The sequence below is a fragment of the Nymphalis io genome, chromosome 16 (genome assembly GCF_905147045.1).
Source record: "Nymphalis io chromosome 16, ilAglIoxx1.1, whole genome shotgun sequence".
Classification (NCBI taxonomy): domain Eukaryota; kingdom Metazoa; phylum Arthropoda; class Insecta; order Lepidoptera; family Nymphalidae; genus Nymphalis; species Nymphalis io.
The window spans coordinates 11829299-11845610 of NC_065903.1; the positions used below are offsets into that span (position 1 = coordinate 11829299).

General features: G+C 32.6%; 1 protein-coding gene across 2 annotated transcripts in view; it reads right to left on the minus strand.

Annotated features, from left to right (window-relative positions):
- LOC126774298 (netrin-B-like) overlaps positions 1–16312 on the minus strand; it is a 184209-nt gene that overhangs the window by 12389 nt on the left and 155508 nt on the right. The gene's annotated exons all lie outside the window — the stretch shown is intronic.

Consider the following 16312-nt stretch of genomic DNA (forward strand, 5'->3'; position numbering starts at 1 on the left):
AAAAAATATATAATTGCAGAATACACAAAAGAATTATTTTTAAAATTCAGCTATAGCACCAAAACCAATATTTAAGTTACCGCAGATTACAATAGTGAAGTTTTACAATTTACACGAGATAGTCACAGAGGAAAAAGTCTCTGATAGACAGACAGACACCGAGCTTCATTCCATTAGTGTTCCAATTTTGAAATAAAGCAACACCAAGACCTTTCTGTCAATGTCACTATTGAGATTTTTGCATACAAAATGGCTCAAAGGTTAATATCTCCATGCATAGGTTTACTAGATACTAATAACGTTTATTCGTACAAATGATCTTGCGGTACTGCAGAGAAAGTAACATATGACCACATTAGCCAACTGTTGCACACGTCGCCTGCAAATGTGCGCAATTAATAACGCCCTAGCTTCTCCGATTACGACGGTTCCACACACGAGGTCCAGCTTCGTTGAAGCCACTCAAATACTAATATAAAATAATTAACAAATATTTATTAATTTCGATAAAGTAGTACCATTTTAAATATAAATTTTGAATTTATTTTTGATCTCTACGTGTAGAAGCTTAAAAGTTACTGTATTTTATTAAATCAATTTTATCAATTTGGATATTGCCTTACCATAATAAATAGGATGTTTTCGCTTAAACAAGTCACACGCCTTCTGCCCACAGGCATACTCTTAACTTCAATGCTTTATAATCTAATCGGCTATTCCGTAAGAACAAACTCGAAACTCATCGCAGAAAACGTTCGTAAATTGTCAAAAAGTGATATGCGACATTGAACACAATAATTATAACATTTAATGAATACACGCATCAAAATAGTGTATCACCATGATATAAAAGTAATAAGCTTGTCGACATTTCACGGGTGAGTAGTAACATACCAAGTGAGTTTTAACAGAAAAGCACTGCAAGTGTACCCCCTTAATTTGTTTATTTTTTTTTTGTAATCTGCCTTAGAATGTACTCGTAAGTGTTCCATATTACGTGAAAGTTAAAATTATAAAATGCATAATAAAAAAAATGTAAAAAGCCTCTTCTTATTTAATTATTATAATTTACCATAAATATACCAGTTGTTTTTATAGGATAATGTGATTCATACATATAAGGTTTATTCTATGGCACTAAATGACAGTATCGAATTTATTCGCTAAAAATTAATAAATTGAAATCGAAAATCATCATTTTATTTATAGAAAACCCTTGCATTGTCTCAAATATCAATAAAATATAAACATTAAACAATCTTATATATCTATATATTTTGAAATAAGCCAATGTTAACCAACGATTATATGTTACTTTGCCGCACTCACTATTTCCATCTGTCAAAACGTTAGCAACGTCAGATATCTATGGAATAACCATATGGACAGAGTTTATGTGATTACCATACGAGTAACTATGAAACATGTGAAAAAAACAAAATGGAGAAATGCGACGTGAAGTTGTGTAATTTCAATCAGGAAAACACAACAGATAAACGGGATTATAATAAATCTATTAATTCTTGATTTTTTTTTATACAAAAAATTCGCGGACGAGCATTTGTGCTACCTGATGGTAAATGATCACCAATACCCATAGACATCGACATTGTAAGAAATGTGAACCATCCCTTATATCGCCAATGCGCCATCAACCTTGGAAACTAAGATGTTATATCCCTTGTGCATATAATTACACTGGCTCACTCACCTTTCAAACATACTTGTTATTGTTGTGAGCTTGCACAAAGTCCTACCACCAGTAATTATTAATATAATTAAAATGATGAAAAAGAGTAGCCACTGAGTTTTTATGCCGGTTTTTTTGTGTAGAATCTACATTCCGAAACTGTTGTAGTTTTACATTTATTTTATTCCGTTACATTATTTAAAAGTTCCTTTATGGTTATACGATTTTTGATATTCGTATGTAAAATAATATTGTTGTTGTGTTTTAAGAATCTACTATTTATTCAATAAATAATATTGAAAATATGCATTCTTAAAATAAATTTGGATAGTAAATGTTTTCTAGTAAACTGTCCAAAGATGTTCATAACCAAAGTGAAATGAGCGGCTTGTATATTGACCTTAACAGGGACCTGACTTTCACATCTTTATGTTCCTCGTTAACTGACGTTGCATTTGTTCGCCTTTTAGAATTAACTTATTGCTAATTTATGCAAAGACACCGCGGTGCTCTGCCATTTTGTGATAAGAAAATCCGTCGCGAATGTTACCAAGAAGTTAGCAAGGGCTTAAAATTATTTAAAGGAAGACGTATTATTTAATCTGTGTAATTTATTCGTGTTGAGTCAGTGAATATGAAACATTTGATTGTGTGGAAAACATCTGTTCTTATTAAGATGAAATCTACATTATTTTAGTCTAATGTTAAACTGTATAGTTAAGCAGCGAATAAAGACGTATCGGGTTAGACTGTGCGTTGTGTGTCAGTCAATCGTTTTAAAATTTTAATAAGTAGATTAGCACTCTAAGCGTCCGCTGAAGTTGACAATACGAGTTATATTCATCATCATCAATTACAATTTTATTGTCATTAGTTTTATTATAATGTTGCGATTACGCTACGTTAACACAATCCGCGAGAAAGGTCTTCGAGGCACTTTAATTTTATAAAGTTTATCTAGTAACTTCTGCGAAGTTTATAAATACGTTCTCGCTATTAACATGCATATTTTTTTATTTTAAACGCTTTGCGTACTAAACGGCAGTAGTTGATTTTGGTTTGTCGAGAGAACTTTCGGGTGATAACACTTAAACCAGGCTTAGAACTCCAGATGGAGCGTGACTACGATAAATGCAACTCTGTCTAAACATCGGCCAAAGCAATTCAAAAGGTGTGCGTTAAAAGCCGAACATATTGTGTGAAATGGATAACTTAAATGCCAAAAATTCAAAGAGTTTATTATAAAGGAGTATATATTACGCGCTTTCGCTATCATATATTAGGTAAGGTTAGCTTATATCAGGATATACAACTTTATTCCAAATTTCATCCAAATGAGTTCAGGTTTTTTTTCATGATTGAGTAACATACATCCAAACTTACACATTTATTAAAGAAGTATACTTTATTAATATGAAAAATAGTCGTGTAGCTTCCGAAAGATTCATGGACGTACAAATATATAACATATTCCAACCACAAAAGGAGTAAAGAAAAATATACAGTTGACATTGATCAGTATCGCGAGATCTTAAATATTTTATGATATTCATTATGTACGGAATTTTGGAAGAAAATTAAAGTGGATATAAGTAGTTCAATGAAATAGTATTTTATTGTTAATAACGATATATTAATCAAGAACTGTTTGTAGTGCATAACATAGCTCTGCTATTAGCAAAACGCATGATAATCTAAGTTTTGATCATTTTTATTCCTACAATTGGAATAGGCTATACATAAATACTTTTTATTTTAAAGTCGGTTAAAGTTGGTTTCGACCCACGTTTGGTTTAACGGATTGGAAAAATACAACGCAATCCAACATCTGAACAAACAGGTTATGATTACATTTGACAGCTCATAATTGACATTACACGTAATTGAGTCAGTAACGATCTATAACGGAAATTACGTCACGATGTTTCATTCATATCGACTGGGTCTTATAATATTTATTATTATAATATATTACATTTTTATACATATATTACACAACAAAGTAAAATAAAAAATACTTGTTTATTTTTAAAGTATTAATTACATATTAATTAATAATAATATTAAATTTATTGACATATTTTTTTAAATAAAATTATGTACAGTTCGAATAAACAGTTACAACATTATGCAGATTATACGAATAATTCAGTCCAGTTTATGAGGATACGCCGGAGTCATAACTCTAGTCATAATTCAGGCTGGATGCGCGTGCGCACCACATAAAACTGTCAACACATGATCTGTTGGTAATATGTCTAGCAACAGATGGCCGGGAGACGTCCCTTTATACGTTACTCTGGTTCACATTCTTAGTACGGATGTTTTTATATCTATTGTTATGAAAATCATTATTTATTTAATGTGATCAAAATTTTCTGTTTAAGATTTTAAATAATATATCGCACTCCGGCTTACTTTCTATTAAATGTCAAATGATCACGAAATAGTAATTCAAGACATAAATGTATAAATTTGCGTTTCGTTCATTAATAGAAGTTGTACCCAGTACAATAAACTTTTTATAAATAATTATATATTTCATTTCTCTCTTAATAAATATATATTTAATTAATATTTTGAAAAACTAATTGTTATTTATTTTATTATTTATTAAATTTTATATGTAGTAATGATGATGTTTTCATTTTCTCTCTCTTTCTTTTTTTTTTGATGTGCATACTAGAGACATTAATATAATTATTATATGTACATTTTTTGACGGATGTAAAAGAATGACAACTGTGTTTCCTTTATTGTCAACGTCAGTTTTATATTAAAATTATAACTTTAAAATGACGATTCAAATGTACTTGTAAGAGCCTTCTTTAATATAGTGTTTGTTTTGATCTGAATCGATTTGACATTCTTATCCCAATCCTAAACGAGCAATACTACTGTTTGAATTATACATACAAAATATTTAAATTATTAGATCGCAGTGATAGTGTAAATAATATTAAATGTTAGTTGGTCTGGTTTTGATGACTCGCAAATAGCCATATTTACTTTAAAAGAGGCAGTTATTTTGAAATCACAGACAGGCTTTTTTCATACGTTTACATAACATTGTCTATATGTACCTACATATGTCAATGTCTTATTAACTGACTTAATAACTTCAAAGCGTTGCTGAACTATAAGCCTTTGAAATAAGGAAGTGTTCGTAATGTACTCGTTTTAGTGCATTATAAAGAGATATTGCGAACATTTAATTTTGTCTGTTAGTGCTGCACATTATTAATTTTCCATTTTAATCCAACGTCATCTCTTGATTCATTAAAATCCTGCATACTAAATATATATGTATATATATAATATGTAGTTTTTGGGATTACATAGTGTCCCACAGCTAGGCTAAGGCCTCCCCTCCCTTTTTGAGGAGAAGGTTTGGAGCTTATTCTACCACGCTGCTTCAATGCGGGTTGGTGGAATACACATGTGGCAGAATTACGGTGAACATGCACATGCACATTAGACACATGCATGTTTCCTCACGATGTTTTCCTTTACAGTAAAGCATTCAGAGATGAATTATAAACAGAAATTAAGCACATGAATATTCAGAGTTGCTTGTCCGGGTTTGAACCCACGTTCATCGGTTAAGATTCACGCGTTCTTACCACTGGGCCATCTCGGCTTAAGAATTAATCTTTTATAATCCAATCCAATGAAATGTTATGGATGGTTATCTAGCCTGATAGAAATTAGAGCCTTTATATTTTTATAAAATATTTCGAAATAACAATATCATTACCACCATATAATATTACCATACTCGTTATTTCCAAAATAAGGAATAGTGTAAAAGTTACGCATGCAACTAATTTTATTTTAGTCCTGTAAAATAGTTCATCAAATTTAAAACATATGAATAAAGATTAAAAAAAAAATCTTGTTATAAGTCTGGATGTGATGTCTGAGGGCAAGGACTTTATGATATCCCGACTGGGTAAGCACACTTCACTCATCAATTATCCTACCGCCAGCCAATTTCCGGTACGAAGGTTGATTGAGTAATTACACAAGGGACGTTGTACCTTTAATCCCATGTTTGGCCGGCTATTGATATTATAAGAATCATTGTACATTAATCATAACGCTCATCTATTGGCAAAGGTAAACAACGGCATAATCCATGATTATATAAAAAATACCACACGACTATTCTACACATTGAAATTTAAATAAAACTTTTATGTTTATGCTTCGACTTTACTGGTGGTAGGGCTTTGTGCAAGCTCGTCTGGGTAGGTACCATCCACTCATCAGATATTCTACCGCAAAACAGCAATACTTGATATTGTTTTGTTCCGGTTTGAAGGGTGAGTGAGCCAGTGTAATTACAGGTACAAGGGACATAAAATCTTAGTTCCCAAGGTTGGTGGCGCATTGGCTATAAGAGATGGTTGACATTTCTTACAATGCCAATGTCTAAGGGCGTTTGGTGACCACTTACCATCAGGTGGCCCATATGCTCGTCAACCTTCCTATTCTATAAAAAAAAAAAAGTTATGACGTTACTGTTGAAAATTAATAACGTCACCGACTGATTACGTTATCGATAAGCCTATTGTTTTGTTTCTAAGAACAATTTATATAAAAATTAGTTAAATTAAGAATTTATTATCAACTAAAATATTTACTTATTAGCAATGACTTCCAATTTCTTTTCGAGGCAATGAGTGAAAACATCGCGAGAAAACTCGTGTGTTATGAAATCTGCAATGTGAATTCACAAACTCTTATTCGAACTTTGTGATAGAGAAAACAGAGAACAAAAATGAGAGAAGCACATCAGTGGCACATATGCAAGCTAACTTTACATAATAAGTTAATATACGAGTTATATATTAGATAAACGTGTAAAATGTATACAAAATCCACATAATGTAACTTAAATATTGTTTTTCTTTTCCAGTCAACAGTATCCGATCGCAATACTTAGCTGGTAATAAATCAAGTTGCAGAGTGCACTCGAAGGCTAACTCATCAATTTAGCGTGCCTTTAGAAAAATGATCGCTCCCACGAACGAACTTGACGGGCACTTTGCTTATGAATAATGACATAAGAAATACACTTGTATATTAAATATTAATATATTCGTTATTTTTTGCGGTTCCGTCAGCTTGGTACATGCAAGCCTTTTACGGACCGGTTCTGAACGTGATAAGATAAATAAGATGAAGTATAGTAACAGCAAGTAAGTATTCCACTGTTGGGCAACTCTTCAATTTGAGGAGAAAATTTGGAACATGGATACATATGTGACATTTCACACGACACATGTTAGCATCTGTATTTTTTAACCTTTACTGGTGGTAGGACTTTGTGCAAGCTCGTCGGGGTAGGTACCACCCACTCCTCAGATATTCTACCGCAAAACATCTGTACTTGGTATTGTTGTGTTCCGGTTTGAAGGGTGAGTGTGCCAGTGTAATTACAGGCACAAGGGACATAACAACTTAGTTCCCAAGGTTGGTGGCGCATTGGCGATGTAAGCTATGGTTAATATTGCTTACAATACCAATGTCTATGGGCGTTGGTGACCACTTACCATCAGGTGACCCATATGCTTGTCCGCCTACCTATTCTATATATAAAAACCTAATAACCACATCGTTGTTTGTATTTGAACCTTGATCTAGGTAAGATCCACTTGTTCTATCTACAGATCGATATCGGCTTATCTTGGCAACGTTTATAACTAAAAAAGAGTAATCATTTTGTGAGTAGGTCTTGCTCATGAAATAAACTTAACCAGAAAAAAATAACCGATCGCACGTACTCGAGTCGATCACGTGCGCCCTACGTGCTCCTTAGCGCCTGCCACCGCTTATGCTACTATACTAGTTTCAATACTACGGAAGCGCGTGACCATGAATGTTGAAGAAAGTGCCGCGGAACTCGTTGAAAAGGGCGTTTACTTCCGATTAGCGAGCGTACTTTTTAGGGTTCTGCGTCGAGTTCATATAACCCGTAAACGGATGTTGTATGTAATATAATATGTATAGAACTTTACGTTTACGTTATACCGCGTGATAACTAAATGTACCTACCTACATACCTGTTTTCTGTCGACAGCGCAGCTAGGGTGTCCACACGGTGCGTAATTAATCACATAATTGTTGGTTAACTTTACTTAGAAGTTTATCAATATTTATGTTATATGTATTTTTTTTTGTCATATATGATCGTCAAATATCACGTCCTTAAATATTGATAGTAATCCAGTAGTCATACTGTATACTTTGGTGAAATACTTGCCTATTAATTATGTAGAATTATAAGGGCCGTTAGTTTATAATAAATCTGGCAAAATTAAAATCTGTTGAAAAGTTGTCATCGGCGCGTATTGTTTTTAATATAACGGACTAATTTAGGTGAATTATAAATATACTAACTTAACTGAATAAGTGTAAGCAATCGAGATTTTAAAATGAAATAATAATAAGAATATAACGAAGTTATAAAATACCTACATGTGTATATAATACAGAAAGAAAAAATTTTTTATAAAAAAGTCTCCTCGCCGTCAGTCTGTATGTCTGCAATGATCTCAAAAACTACTGAACGGTTTTTCATACGGTTTACACCGATGGATGGAGTGATTCCTGAGAAAGGTTAGTTGTGTAATTCATTCTGGGTTGTTGAAGATGTGAAAGAAAAACATGCCGACTGGGAGCTTTAATAACGTGCTCCACGCAAACCATTGGAGTTATATATATGTATTACGATATAAAAGTTTTATGTAGATTGTATTTGTAGACCTACCCGTGCGAGGCCGGTCGGGTAAGGTAGTTTAAGGTATAAATTAATAGAATATTCTAATTATTATATTTTATATACTTTTCTAAAAATCTAAACTACATAGAAATATTTTTTTTTTTTTTTTATAGAATAGGAAGGCGGACGAGCATTATGGGCCACCTGATGGTAAGTGGTCACCAACGCTCTTAGACATTGGCATTGTAAGAAATGTCAACCATCGCTTACATATCCAATGCGCCACCAACCTTGGGAACTAAGATTTTATGTCCCTTGTGCCTGTAATTACACTGGCTCACTCACCCTTCAAACCGGAACACAACAATATCAAGTATTGCTGTTTTGCGGTAGAATATCTGATGAGTGGGTGGTACCTACCCAGACGAGCTTGCACAAAGCCCTACCACCAGTAAATGAAACTCATTTACTTTTCCGTATCATTATAATGTTTAAAATCATATTGCAACATATCTATCTCTTTCAGTTAGCAGTTTAAACTTATAATAGTAGTAATTAAAAAAGGTAAGTCGTATATTTATCAGCACTGGCAACTACTTGTCCTTTTCCAATTACTTTTACCGTAATTGAAAGTCTTATAAAAAAAACTTTATACTTTTTGCGAGAGCTTATAAAATAGACTCGCTTGACTATATTTGAAACTTTCAAACGGTTTATAAGTAAACACTTCGCGTAAATGGTTTCATTATGAAACCGTTTGTCGCTTTTTATAACTGGGGTTCAATTCTACTAATAACGATACGTTCCCAATTCAATTCCAATCCAACTTTGACTATTCTATATTTCATCGGATTGAAACCGAAACTATATGATGTTGACATATAATAATGTCCTCCAGACCGATTTCGGCAACGGCGGCCAATCTCGAGAGAGGTTAGCCAACTACGCAGGAGATATTATAGTGCACAAGTGTGTGCACAAACACAGGTGCACTCTCTATTCCCTAACTCTCATAATCCGATGGGACAGCAATCCGACACGACCGGAAAGAGTTCAGGCGCAGGACCAACGGCTTTACGTGCTTTCCGAGGCACGGGAGTGTACACACTTCCAACTTCCAGACTCCAGGCTGCTACTAAGAATTTTCTTACAGAAAAATCCAATAATCTTTTATTAGCCCGACCTGGGAATTGAACCCAGGACCTCCGGGTCTGTGGCCTTACATCAAGCCTCTAGACCAACGAGGCAGTCACATGTGTTGACAGTATATGTATATCAAAACCAACCTTAATTGTTAACTTTTATGCCCATAGTCGAATAATAAATTAAAGAAAGGATAAACGGCAAAGATTACGCTTCGATTCGATTGCGATAAAGTGAAAATTTGTTAGTAGAATTGGTCCCTTGGATATAGAAAATACGTATGTCATGTCTATAAGTTTGAAAAATTATCGAATATTCCAGACGTGTTACCGCCGACGCTTGTAATTGCCACTCAATATAACGAGTTTAGTAATCTAATTTAATACGCATCACTTATCTTCATTACATACAGTAAAACACATCTGAGTAGGCAACTTAAGTTTACAAGTCCTAACTTGCCTAATTAGATAATTACTTGCGCTATTATCTTTTTTTTTTTTTATAAGAATTATAGACAATACAAAAAATATGTATTTTATAAAAAAGTGCATTTAGTACATAGATTTACGTATATATATATATATATATATATATATATATATATATATTTTATTCTACGCGTATATAGTTGATTTGAGAAAAAGGGTAACTAATAGGTTTCTTGGTGAGACGACATTCAATGTCATCCTGTAAGATGACGATTCTAGTCTAACAGCTTTGTTGAATAAAGCATATTTTTAAAGTTATAACTTTCATGCTGCATAGTTTGACGCTAATCTTAAAATTAACAAGTCCCATATTATTTTATTTATCGAGAAATATAGGCTATGTAAGCTTAAACTATGACCTTAAGGAGCAGAACGGTTACCATAACAATCAATATGGCATGCAACAGACATAGAACGGGCCAGCAAATGAACCGCTGGTCGTAATTATAACAATTTTGGGAGTTTAATATTAAAGAGCAGGTGTTCATTAAATTTGATACGTGCGAATATCAAAATTAATTTTAGTCTTTATTACCTTCTTAGTAATACATGGGGATGAAATTAATTAATAAGCTCGTTACACTCGAGTGGCAGTTTTAACCCTGGGGTAGATCTGAATAACGTTATGAGTTTGTATCCGATTACTTTGTGAGGGATCTTATAGTTGATAACTTATGGGGGATTTATTTAACGTATCTGTCTGTTTGTATACCGATTATAATAATTTGTCATACATTAATACACTAGGACCTCGATTAGGAAATAGGCTTATGAATTACGGAAGTAACGGGATAAATGAATTCGGACGGTTGCAATGGTCAGATCAGCCAGTATGTTAAATATATCTTATATTTAATAAAGGATATTTTTTTCATAATGCTTACATCTCACTGGAGGTAAAGCTCTATGCAAGCTCGTCTGGGTAGGTACCACCCACTCATCAGATATTCTACCGCAAAACAGTAGTACTTGGTATTGCTGTGTTCCGGTTTGAAGGTTGAGTGAGCCAGTGTAATTGCAGGCACAAGGGACATATCATCTTAGGTTCCAAGGTTGGTAGCACATTGGTAATGTAAGCGATGGTTAACATTTCTTACAATGCCAATTTCTATAGGCGTTGGTGACCACTTACCATCAGGTGGCCCATATGCTCGTCCACCTTCCTATTCTATAAAAAAATACATCACATCGTATACGTTTGTATACATACGTATATATGCATATATATGTATGAAAATTTTTTTTACACATATGTTTTCCCTTGCATGCAATTAATTCTATCCATTATTCGAAGGTTGATTGGAAGAGAACTGTTCTGTTTGGGATAAGTCAGCCTTTGTACATATATTATATAAAATAGCATTAAATATTTTTGTGTGTATGATTATTTTTCTGATTATTTGTAATCAGAGGAATAAACAAACTAACTTTGTGTGGTTGGAATATTGATTTGTTAAGTAACAGCTTAGTGAAAAGTTTTACGTCATCAAGTAATTTTGCATTAGATCTGGTGAGTTTTCGTCAAGACGTTCATTTAAGGCTCGTTTGTCAATCAGCGTCGATGTACGGATGAGCGATGACCGGATGAATGATTACACGAGGGTGGATATTAAATTTAACGTCGCGGTAATGATTTATGAAAATATTTATAATTTTATATTAATTTTCATTCATGTAATGTAAGTTTAAGCTTTGTTTTGAAATTCCATATCATTTTTATATCACATTTTGTTAATGATGCTAGAAATTATCATTAACAAAATGAAATTAGAAAGGGGGTTAGAAATAATTCTTTGCCAATAACTATTAATTTTGATATGTTTTATATAACTACCTATGCTTTTTTGCGTAATACTGTTAGTATTAGTAATGTTAAGCTTATGCAGTTTTAGTACAAATAAAATTATTATTTATTAAAATTGACAAATAGCAAATTTTGCTAAACATTGTTGTCAAAAATTCACTTAAAAATTGGTCAATTTAGCACCAGACCACAGAATTTATGCTGTAAGTAACGTAGTGTATCGGTTAAATTAGTTTCACGTGTATTTTTTCTACTATCCACCAACCCGTACTAGGACAGTGTGGTGGAATAAGTGGAGAGGAGGCCTTAGCTCAGCGGTAGAACATGTACAGGATAACTGTATGTTTGCTTTACTTTTTAGTTAAAAAGCATCGGCAAAAAAACATTCAAAAACTTCACTTAAAAATAATGACCAATACGCGGCACGAACAATAACACAAATAATAAGACTTTATTGCACACCAAAACAGGACAATTACAGAAAACAGATAAAATACTAAATGATGTTACAAATGCCTTATCACTAAAAATCGATCTCTTACAAATTTAGTATACATTCTAATAATCGTCGTTTCCTATCACCCTTATCATTTCCAAATTAAGCCGGTAATAACTAAACCAACTAGGTCCCTATATCTCACTTTGGACACCTGCCAAGCTTAAATACAATAGCGTGGTTAAATGCGCTATTTGCGGATCTAAATAGTGATTTAGAGTTTTGTTTTCCAATCGATCCCTTGTTTGACAGTGAGAGTCGGGAATGAGAAGCTTTAATCCTAGATTAGAACGGTGTAATATGGGTTCGGGGTACAGATGTCAAAGTAATGGAAATGATTTGAATTTCATTTATGCATGTTTGTTGTAAAAATCATGCATCTTGTAAAAAAAAACTACAGTAAAAACTTTTTAGTTCATTTTAAAATTGGAATCCATCGTAAATTCTTTATATAAATATTAAATTAATCCAGAGCGTCTGTTGGATGAAAAAGTAATATATATATATATATATAAGCGAAGTACCACTCATCACGAGATCTTCTTGAAATTTGTCACAGTTACTCCTTCCCCGACGTATACGCTCACTAAAAACGGGTTTTACGGAAATCCTATCCAAAATACATTTTTCTTCTTATCTACTCGTGCGAAGCCGGGATAATTAGCAAGTGTTTTTATAATACAACATAGTAATAAAATGGTTATTTAAAAAAAATAATAAATAAAACAATGTTTATATTAAAATATAATTATTGTAGTGTCTAATTAACTGTCACCATATTTCTGACTGAATTTAAAAACTATTTTATATTTTTTAAGAAAACATTTATGAACTGCTTTTACATTTTTATTAATAATAATATATTGAATTCGGAACTTCATTTACAATTAATGTTATATTTATTTTTGGTTTCTGTAAAATCAAATTAAGACAAAAAAAAGCTGTTTTCATGTTTGGCGCAATCCAATCGCAAGCTTGTGGAGTTATTGCGGCTCCCCGTGGAATAGCGGAGCGGTTCAATGAATAAAACATATCACAATTGGACACACCACTATGGCAAATGCAGTCGGGTGAGAGCATAGTATGTAAGCGGGAGATAATATAATTCAAAATTTACGTTTCAAAATATTTATTTACGGATCAACTTGGAAATCTACATATACATATTCATATATTATATTATTTCGTTGAAATCGGATCTATCGGGATATTTACAAAATAAATATAAAGTTAGGACAATCGACTGAGCTAATTGTATACATGACATTTAATTGTAACTGTTATTATCTGTAGCAAAAAATCTAGAAAAGTTATTATTTATCGTATTGGGGATAAGCGGTATTACTTCAAAACGTTGTTTAGCGGGAATTTAAAAAGATTATTTTTTCTTTGATTTGCTTCTGATTTTTTTTTAATATATAGGCTAGGGTTTGACTGTTATCACACCTGATGGAAACGAAAGTTTGGATATTCCAGACCTTAGCGGCGAGTATCAGAAACGAGAAAGCAAATCGTTTTGTACGTGTCTTAAGTACGTCAACTACGTACGGGCGCAGATCTTTTCGATGCCTCGCAGTTCTGTGGTAAAAAGCTGAAGGTGTCAAACCTTGAATTTTATTGAATTTGAAAGAAAACAAAACTACACGTTCCGCTTAACGTACCGTATTTCAGCGTAATATTCTACGAAATGCATTGATTCCTTTTACAACAAGTGAGCCGGTCGATTATCGCGAGTTATAAATGTTGCATGAGAGGAAACTCCGTGTCATTTGTATACAATCGCTTTTAAAGGCAGTTATTTGTCCGTGAAGACCATTCTCATTATCTGTTACACTTTCTACTTGGGATCACGATTTTGGCCAACCATGGTACTATAATTATTTCTGTCGCTACACACATGTTGAAATTCTTGAGATTTTTTTTTATGAAATAGAACAGACAAATGGGTTACTACGGTAGCAAATATGTCTACATATGTCGAAGTTCTTGCGATTTTTTAATGAAATGTGACGGGCAAATCGGCTACTTGATGGTAAGCTCTCACCACCAACGATCATGCCATGCCTATGAAGTATTAACCTTACATCGCCAATGCACCACCAACCTTGGGAACTATGATGTTATGTCCCTTGTGCCTGGACGTATACTCGCTCACTCACCAGTTTGCGGTAGAATATCTGATGAGTGGCTGGTAGTTACCAGGCAGGCTTTCACAAAGTAAAGCAAGTACATATTCTTTTTGTACATAAGTAACCTGCCAGTAAAATATGTCATTAAAAATCATATCGAGTTAATTTTCACCGAGTCAAAAATAAAAACCAAAAATAAAATCAGAGTTACTTGTCGGTTTATTTTTGAAAAATCATCTAATTACTTAATTCATTGCTGGTTTGTATTTTATCGAATAATCATAATTGACTAAAGAATTTACTGTTTTCTTTTATTTAACTAACAATCTATGAAACCGCGCGACCAAACTACCTTACTTATAGCATAAAAGTAAAATCAGCAGCTACCTCTAAGTGTCCCACAGCTGGGCAAAGACTGTTTCTTTAAAAGAAATGGTTTAGAGGTTATTCTACGTCTGCTGTAATGCTGGTTGGTTGATATACATGTGATAGAACTTCATTCGAGACAATCAAGTTCCTTTAGGATCTGTACCTTCACCGCCGAGCGAGATGAATTATAAACACATACTAAGCATAAGAATATTAAAAGGTGCCTCGGTTTGAATCAGTTAGTATTCTATCTAGGTTTACGTGTCGGCTTTTTAATAAATAATTTATGAAATCACATTACATTATATATTCAGTAAAATAAAACATACAATTAATCATCGTATATTTTTCCACTATTCTACATTACATACAAACGCCGAGAAACAATATCATATAACAATAAAATATGGATTTATGAAATGGAAAAAAAAGTATATTGACTATCGTTCTGAAATTGGTTGTTTATGTTTATATTAAACGTAATACAAGCATATAAAATAAAACTAGTTAAAACCGGTTCATTCATTTTCATTTCTTTTTTTTTTATCTAAAATAAATAAAGCGTGTATTTAGCTTAAATAATTTAGCCAAAGGCTTGAATAATAAATAGACTTTACAATTACACTTTAATCATAATGAAAATTATATTCACTTTATCCCATTAATACAATAATTGATTTGCATTCATTCGTCATTTAATTTCCACTAATTGTGATTCTGATGATTTCCATTCCACGTTCATTCGAAACTGAATCATTCATTCATTATTCCACGTGAATAAATAAAATGTACGAATTATTTTGAAATAATTCAATGTGATTATTTGTAAATGAAATTTTGCTTAAATTAAATTAGCCTTCATAATATATTGGAAATAAACGAATGAAATAATTACTGATGTGTTAAATTAAAAACCTGAATGTTGATGTATTTCCTGACAAAATTGTCTTGTGCCTTTCATCAATCATAGTAGTAATAGCACATAAGAATATGCACGACAAAAATATCATATATATATTGTATTATTTGTAAATGGTTATATATTTAGTAAATTAAATAAAAATTTTTACTAGCCTAGCATTAGAGCATTGTGATGGAATAAGCATATGAAATGATATTTGTAATATAATTCAGTCGTTCGGAGTCTGGAAGTTGGTAGTGCACTCCCGTGCCTAGGAAAGCACTTAAAACCGTCGATCTGACGCCTGAACTCTTTTTGATCGTGTCGGATTGCCCTCCCATCGGGTTATAAAAGTAAGGGAATATTGAGAGCATTGTGTTCTCACACACGCGCACTTAAAATGCCTTCTCTTTATTGATATTGAATGTTTTATTTTATTTAATAACATTAAAATAAAAGTCGATGTGTACATAAAATCCCAATAACGCTAGCGTCTGTAACTTGTGCATGAAATATTTTCCAATAGGAATATTGATTTTTTGCGATATATTTGCAGCAGTTATTT